This window comes from Octodon degus, unplaced genomic scaffold (assembly GCF_000260255.1).
Source record: "Octodon degus isolate 3935 unplaced genomic scaffold, OctDeg1.0 scaffold00009, whole genome shotgun sequence".
Lineage (NCBI taxonomy): Eukaryota > Metazoa > Chordata > Mammalia > Rodentia > Octodontidae > Octodon > Octodon degus.
The window spans coordinates 24,574,845-24,582,529 of NW_004524585.1; the positions used below are offsets into that span (position 1 = coordinate 24,574,845).

A 7,685-nucleotide genomic window follows, 5' to 3' on the forward strand; every position below is an offset into this window, starting at 1 on the left:
TTCTACAAGGAACAATGCATTGACCATCTTAAGATAGAAATCTCCTTCTAAAGCAGTACTTAAATATTCCAATCTTCTACTTGGAATAACCAGCATTTATTCTAATGACGCATTATACTTAACAACTTATGTAGTGCTTCAGGAATTACAATGACTTTCAAATTGATAACAATTTGAATAAGACCTTCTTAATTAGGGTTTTTATTTAAACAGTTGTATCAAATCTGCTTTCTGATTCTAATATGCTGATGTTAACAGCCAGAAAGTATTTTATGGCCAAGTAACTTTGGGTACAAAATGTAATGAACACATACAGTATAATATTAAATTCAATGAAGCAGAATAGAAGTAACCAAAAAGCAAATATAGGTCTTTTTAAATTACATACTTGACAGGAATTACTAGACTAGACTTGAAATGACAGAAGTACTGGCTTTTAGAAGCCGTTATCATTGTTAAAATGTCTTCTAGTACACATCATTATAAATAATAGTAATAATTTCATTGTTTAGTAGGAATTGGACATAATAGCATGGACAGATTGTTTCCATCTATTATTCTGTCTTGTAAAGCTCTGTTTAAATGTGTTTCTGAGCATGACTATGGGTATTTGTCTCCACCATTTTCCTTTGAGAAAACTGAAAATAATTCGTTGTCAAATTGTGCTATGTCTGATTTCTCTTCAGTTTCTCTCTGTGAGGCAGCTGAAAACTACTGAGCTCGTCTCCTCAAAGTTACAGTTCAAAATGTTAGTAACTAATCAAAAACAACACATCCACCACAAATTACACTAACCAAGAGGCTTGAGCTGTTTTTGCCACACCCACACCATTCCCCATTTGACTACATTATCTTTAATACAGAAAGTACTAAGTGTCTTGGTAGTAAAGGAAAAGTCCTCTCGAACCGTTCTACCGCAAATGGCAATTCTGAGCTCATCGTAGCACAGCACTTATTTTCTTTCTCAGGTTTTACTTTAGGATAGATCATAAAATGTAAGCCTGGCCAATGAAATGAAAATAAAATAAAGATGAAAGAAAGCACTCTGATGGAGAAAGGTTCTGAAGAAAATGTTGCAAGTCCTAAGGAGACAAAGGAGCCCTGGTCTCTGACTTCGCCTGGCTGCAGTGATGCAAGCCAGGGGCACTATCTAAGGGGCAGCCTCCCACAAGGCATAGGACACCAGCCAGAACGGACAGACATGGGAGCCACAACCCCGGGACACTGTGCTGGCCTCAGCCCAATCTGTGATGCTCTAGTAAATGAAAAATTTCCTTTAGGAAACTTACTTTATGTCATAAATTGGAAGTTTTATACAGTCTGATCTAATATAAAGAAGCAGTGGAAATAATGACCTCATCCTCATGACAAGCAAAGATCATGGTTAATGTTCGGATGTACTTAAGGCCACATTAGAAGCATTCCTCTGAGGAAGAACACATACAGCTTGTTTTATAAAACTGTAAGCAAGGAAGCTCATTTACCTCTCTGGAAATGACTTGCATCCTGTTATTTTTTTGGAGAGACTTTAGAAAGTAAAAGTGGAACTAATTTTAGAGTATCAAAACAATCGAACAATAAGACAGTAAGATATGACCCAAAAGTAGTTAGGAATCACACCATAGAGTTCTAAGGCTCTATCTCGCAGCTATCAGCTCACACTCTTTACTTCAGTGGTCTACACTGAAAAACCAGGAGTAAAGGCAAGTCATTGTTACAACATGATGAAGACTGCAAGAGTAATTATTTTTACAAGTATAAGTAGGCATTCAATAAATGGAACAAAATTGCAGTAGGAAGAGAAGCTGGGGGTTCCTTAAACTGTTTAGGCCTCAGTTTTGTGATCTTTCAAATGAGTATACTCTGATTTTTAGTTATTTGAATGATTTCCACTAGTACAATACAGGTTCTCTATCGATTTATCTAAAATACAAGAAAAATGATACAGCTGAAAGTAGAGCCAAATACTTATTGTTTTAACAAAAGAGAGATGCAAAATGCTTTAAACAAGTTTCAAACAAAACATTTACTTCAGAGCAGAAGCTAAACCCAATTATGAAGACTTAAAAGAACTGTGTGCTTCCTCATCCCTCTAGGAGAATCCTACTTAACAGTCTACTTACGACACCTTATATGTACAGTTCTTTGGTTAAATTGGGGTGTTTTCATGGAGTTTTAAACTTGGTCAAATGTTATTTTATTAAGAAAAGGCACTAACAATAATTCAGCACAAATAAACTTTACGATATTAATTTAGACAAGACAGGATGTCCTAAGCATTTACATTACTAATATAGTTTATTTGCTAAATAATTTGGGAGGATTGAGTGAACTGACAGTATTTTATTTAATTTTTATTCTGCAGTGTCAAGGACTGAACTCACTCCACCTCCTGTGCTGAGCAAGGGTGCCACCACTGAGCCACAAACACAGGCTTTACCCAAGGTTTAAAGTAGCACACTTCTTTAAGACTTTCAGTAGTACTAAGAAAACACTGCCACAACGGGCCAGCCAGATAGCTCAGCGGACTAAAGCGCCTGCTTAGGTAGAGAGCAGAGGGCTGGGGGTCGATCCCTGGTGCACTGTACTGGCCCCAACCCTGGGGCACACTGAGATGGCTATTGAGACTGAGCCTGGTGGCACATGCCTGCAATCCCAATGCCTGGGAGGATGAAAGCAGGAGAATCACTGTGAGTCCAATCTATATAGTGAGACCCTGCAGCCCCTGTACCAAATACATTGGGGGGGGGGGAGATCCACTGCTCACAAAGGGATCCTTTCATTGCAGTGATTCCCAATGTCACCGGGTTTATGTTTCTTGATATTCTTTGGATGTCTACCTTTAATTTGCTCTGGGTGACAAAATGGGACTAATATAATCTGTACAGCAATATGTGACGTAGTATCTGTTGTCACCAGTGGCTTTGCTACAAAGATGCCTACGAAGATGTTGTTTTTAACAGCAACAACAGCAGCACAAAGGATACCATATTTCTTAACTCTTGTACTATTTTGCATCTTTAAAAAGATGAATATAGTTGTTAGAAGGCTTGATTTTAAGAGTCCACAGAATACAAGGAGAGGCAATAAGCAATAGGGGTAAAAAGGCTCAAGTATGAAAAAAGAAAATAACAAAAATGAAATAGTATTTAAAATAAATAGTAAGAAGAAATGCTATTGATTAATTTTAAAATGTCAAATAATAATGGATAATGGCGTGGATTAATAAATATTTTAAGCAACCCTAGTATTTTACTAGTATGCAAGTAATATATATAATTTATGTGACTCTGTACATAGAAAATAATTATTTAAATAATCATCATCAGGGATGTGAAAAGTATTCTATAATTGACCACTTTAATTAGTAACTCTCAAAAATCTAGGTACTTTATGGACAAATTCCTTAAAAAACAGTTTGGCAAAGACATAAGAAACAAGTAATATAGATAGCATTACATCTATTTCTTAAAAAATTGAATTTCTTGTGAAAAGTCTTCTCCTTCCAGAGGAAAAAAGTATTTCCTGGTGGTTTCACTCATAAATCCTATCAAATATGCCAAGGGCTGGCCAGACAGCTCAGCAGATTAAAGTGCCTGCTTAGGCAGACGCAGGGACCAGAGTTCAATCCCCAGTGCTCCCTGCTGGCCCTGTGCCCAGGGTGTACTGAGACTGGGTGAAGTGGCATGTGCCTGTTATCCCAGCATTTGAGAGGCTGAAAGCAGGAGGATCACTCTGACTCTGATCTGTGCAGTGAGACCCTGTAGACCCTGTAATAAATATGTTAAAACAAAAACAAAAACAAAAAAAGAAAACTATATAGGCCAGAAAGAGTTAATATTAGTGTTAAAAAAAACTTCAAAAACACAGATCAAAAAAGAATCATTTAACAATGTATTTTATAACATTCAAATATGACAAACATTACAAAATACAAATATTATCTATTTATATATATATATATATATAATTTATGTACATTTATGTAACATAGACACATGTCTATGCCTACATACCATATAGATGTATACATGTATGTCTGTATACATATACATGCATACGTGAGTTAAAGGGACCAATTTCCTATCAAGAATGTATTCATTATCTATTATAAACATATACTAATAAAATTTTTTTTAAAAAAATAGACACAAAACAGAAAAATAATTAGTGGCAATATATAAATAAGACACCATGGCAAAGTAGGATTGATCTCAGGATTTTAGGTTGCTTTAACATTCAAGAATAAATGAATTAGGGCCGAGGAGATGGCTCAGTGGAATAAGCGCTTCCCTGGCAAGCGCAAGGGCCTGAGTTCAATCCCTAGTTTTAAAAAAAAAAAAAAAAAAAAAAAAAAAAGAAAAGAAAAGAATAAATGAATTATATTTACTAAGTAAAACAGGGAGAGACAGAATGAATTTTTTGCATACAGAGAAAACATTTGACAAGAGTCAACATAGCAAAACTCTTAATTTAAAAATAGTAGTGTCCAGGTATGGTAGAGCATGCCTGTATTCCCAGGAGGCTGAGTCTGGCAGACTCCCAAGAATTTGAGGCCAGTCTTGTTTACCCGGTGAGCTTAAGGCCAGTATGAGCTACATAGTGAGACCCTGTCTTAAGACAAAAAAGAGAACACACTAACAAAATGATTAAAAAAACTGACAGCTAATATTTTAATTAATATAAGGGACAGCTATAACAGATCTAAATTTGTCTTTATCAGGTAACTTCACAGTCAAGGGATTAAGATGCAGACATTTAGATTGTGCTATAGAACCCTTTAGCCAATTTCAGATCGAACTCCGGTTGTTGTGATTGCCAGGCAGGGACTTACAGCTTTTAGATCTTAAAAGACCTTAAGTACGTAAGTATCTTCACGTATTATAAGAAAACAATTGCACTAATCTTGATTTCAACTTGTTATCCAAGCAAACCACAATATGGTCTACATGCACATTTCCCAAAGGATACATTGAGGGTTTTTTTTTTGGTGGTTCCAGGGATTGGACTCAGGACCTTGTACTTGCCAGGCAACCACTTATTCCACTGAGCTAACTCCCAAACCCCCAAAAAGATAGAGAATGTTGAACATGTTGATGGACCTGTAATGTTTAACCTTGACTACTCTATAAACAGAGAAAATCCTGCCCACTGAATTAGCTCAAAATGAAGTTAATGGTCACTGGACTGTACATCTAGTTTTAAGAAATAAGTTCTAAGACAAAGAAAGTAATAACAAATACACCTCACTTACACCTCTTGGGAAACTCTGCCCAGTTATAAAAATGTGGCCACTTTTCCAAAACAAAAGGCAGAAAAAATAGGTTCATAACTATTTCAACTTTAAAAAGTATCACAATAGAGAGCTAAATTCAGTGTTATTTTATTGCAAAAAGCAAAGAATAAGTGAAGGGTGTGGCTCAGGGAAAAGCCTAGCATGAGGGAGGCTCTGCATTTGATCCTCCGCAACATAAAAGACAAAAAGCAAAGAGACAGAAAAAAAGAACTATATGACTGGTTGTTGCTTTTTTGCATCCTGAAATTCCCTCCTTCTTTGATCATTTTTTAAAAAAGAAAGTTAACTCTGGCCTACAGATACACTATTAATGATTTGGGCAAGATCAAAATAAAAAACCTTAAATTTGAAATCTATCATCTCTAAGTAAGTCTCCTTTGTTCTACATTACTAAGTATATATACCTACTACATTCTTAATTACATGGGCTGGGCATTCTGTTGTCTTTCTTCACCATTATACCCCTGGAGCTCAGGAGAGTCCCTGCAGCACATGACAGGTACTTAATCACTGATTTTAATGAAAGAATGAAACCTCCCAATTTTGAATTAGAGTCACCTCTAACTGATCATGACTAAAACTAACTTCACATCATTTGATTCAGAGCAGAGTGAAAATCTAATATGCACATGGTGTTTAGTTGTGGAACCTTTAGGAAGAGAGTTAGACTAGAAAAGTTTGATAGGATAGAGATACCATACTGGTGGTTTTATCAGTACAGCCCAGAAAAGGAACAAGCATGCTACACAGAGTCCTACTTCGCCAGGCCCTGCACTACCTTGAAAACACCAGCAAAAGGATCTTCCCATGTGGCATTTGTATCCCCCAGATTGTAAATTAAGTAAATCTTTTTTTTTTTTTTTTAAATAAAGCTAACCCCTCTGGTATTTCATTATAATAACATAAAATGGACTAACCTATTGGTATTCCTAGAAGTGTAAGCTGAAAATACACACACACACACACACACACACACACACACAAATATGCACAGGGATATTCATTTCAGTGTTATTTAAATTACTAAATAATTGAAAAGTACCCAAATACCAAACCACAGGTGATTGAATAAACAATGACAGATATCTGCTATGGCATATTTCTGTATTTGTTTAAAAAAAAAAATCATTATTTTCTTCTGGTGTTGGCAGTTGAGCCTAGGACAACTAGGACACTAGCCCCAGATTTTTATATTTTTTATTGATGTAATGTCACACAGAGTAGTTAAGTTCTTAAGTTCAGGCAATGCTTGAACTTGCAATCCTCCTGTCTCAGGCTCCCACACTGCTGGGATAACAGACATGTGCCACTGTGCCCAGTTCCTTACAGAGTAATATAGTATGACTTTCAGAATAAAAAAGGTATATAAAGTATATGAGAGCATATAGTTTTTTACTTCTTAGGTGAAAAACAAGGAAAGCTTAAGAAATGCATGTAAAAGTTAACCAAAAGAAGAAGAGGGAGTATAATCTGGAAAATAATGAGGCTGATTATCTACGGTGGGGGGAGGGGGGCACGCAAGACCAAGGGAAACTTGAGGCCTGGGGATCTAGCTCAACAGCATAAGCACCTGCCTGGTAAGTGCGAAGTCCAGAGTTCAACCTCTGGAAAAGAACGAACGAACGAACGAACGAACGAACGAAAGAAAGGCAGGCAGGCAGGCGGGCAAAGGAAAGAAGGAAGGAAGGAAGGAAGGAAGGAAGGAAGGAAGGAAGGAAGGAAGGAAGGAAGGAACTTGAAAGCATGTTCATGGTTTTCAAATGAAAAAAAGAAAAACAAAAACAGGATGGAAAAAGGAAACGCAAAATTAATTAAAATGCATTATAGTATATTTTGAATGACTGTTAAGCCAAATTATATGTCCATTCAGTATCCAAACAGACCTTTAGTCTTGGTCATGTTGGAGTTATGGCAAAAAAGTCAAGCTTTCATAAATATTAGGTTTATTTACTAAATAAAGTAATTGGTAAAGCAATCCAGAAACTACTGTAGTTCTATGACAGGGCTGAGCAAATGAGTCTGTATTGATGTTAGAAGCCAGGAATTTCATAATAAAAAAAGAATACAATCATAAGAAAGAGAAGAAAATTAAGAATCTAAGGTGTATAAACTAAACTAGGGAATGTGAGAAATGCCTGGATTCAATTATGCTGCAGATATGTGTGCATGCGAGCATATGAATACATGCACAGAACATGTATGCTATGTCTCAGGCAAGCGCCCGGAAACAAAGGCACAGTAGTCTCAAAGAGATTGCTCCAAGCACTCGAGGGAATGGGTGTTGCCTAGAGAAATGGGTGACTGTGCAGATGAGGAACAAAGTGAGCTTATTAGGCAAGAAACTAAGGAGCTATTAAAAGAAAGAAAAAAAAAAAAAAAAAAAAAAAAA

At 36.2% G+C, this 7,685-nt stretch overlaps 1 protein-coding gene across 1 annotated transcript in view; it reads right to left on the minus strand.

Annotated features, from left to right (window-relative positions):
• The window catches only part of Fam174a (family with sequence similarity 174 member A), a gene marked incomplete at its 5' end in the record, with an annotated part of 47,989 nt that overhangs the window by 20,688 nt on the left and 19,616 nt on the right, over positions 1-7,685 (minus strand). The window lies entirely within an intron of this gene.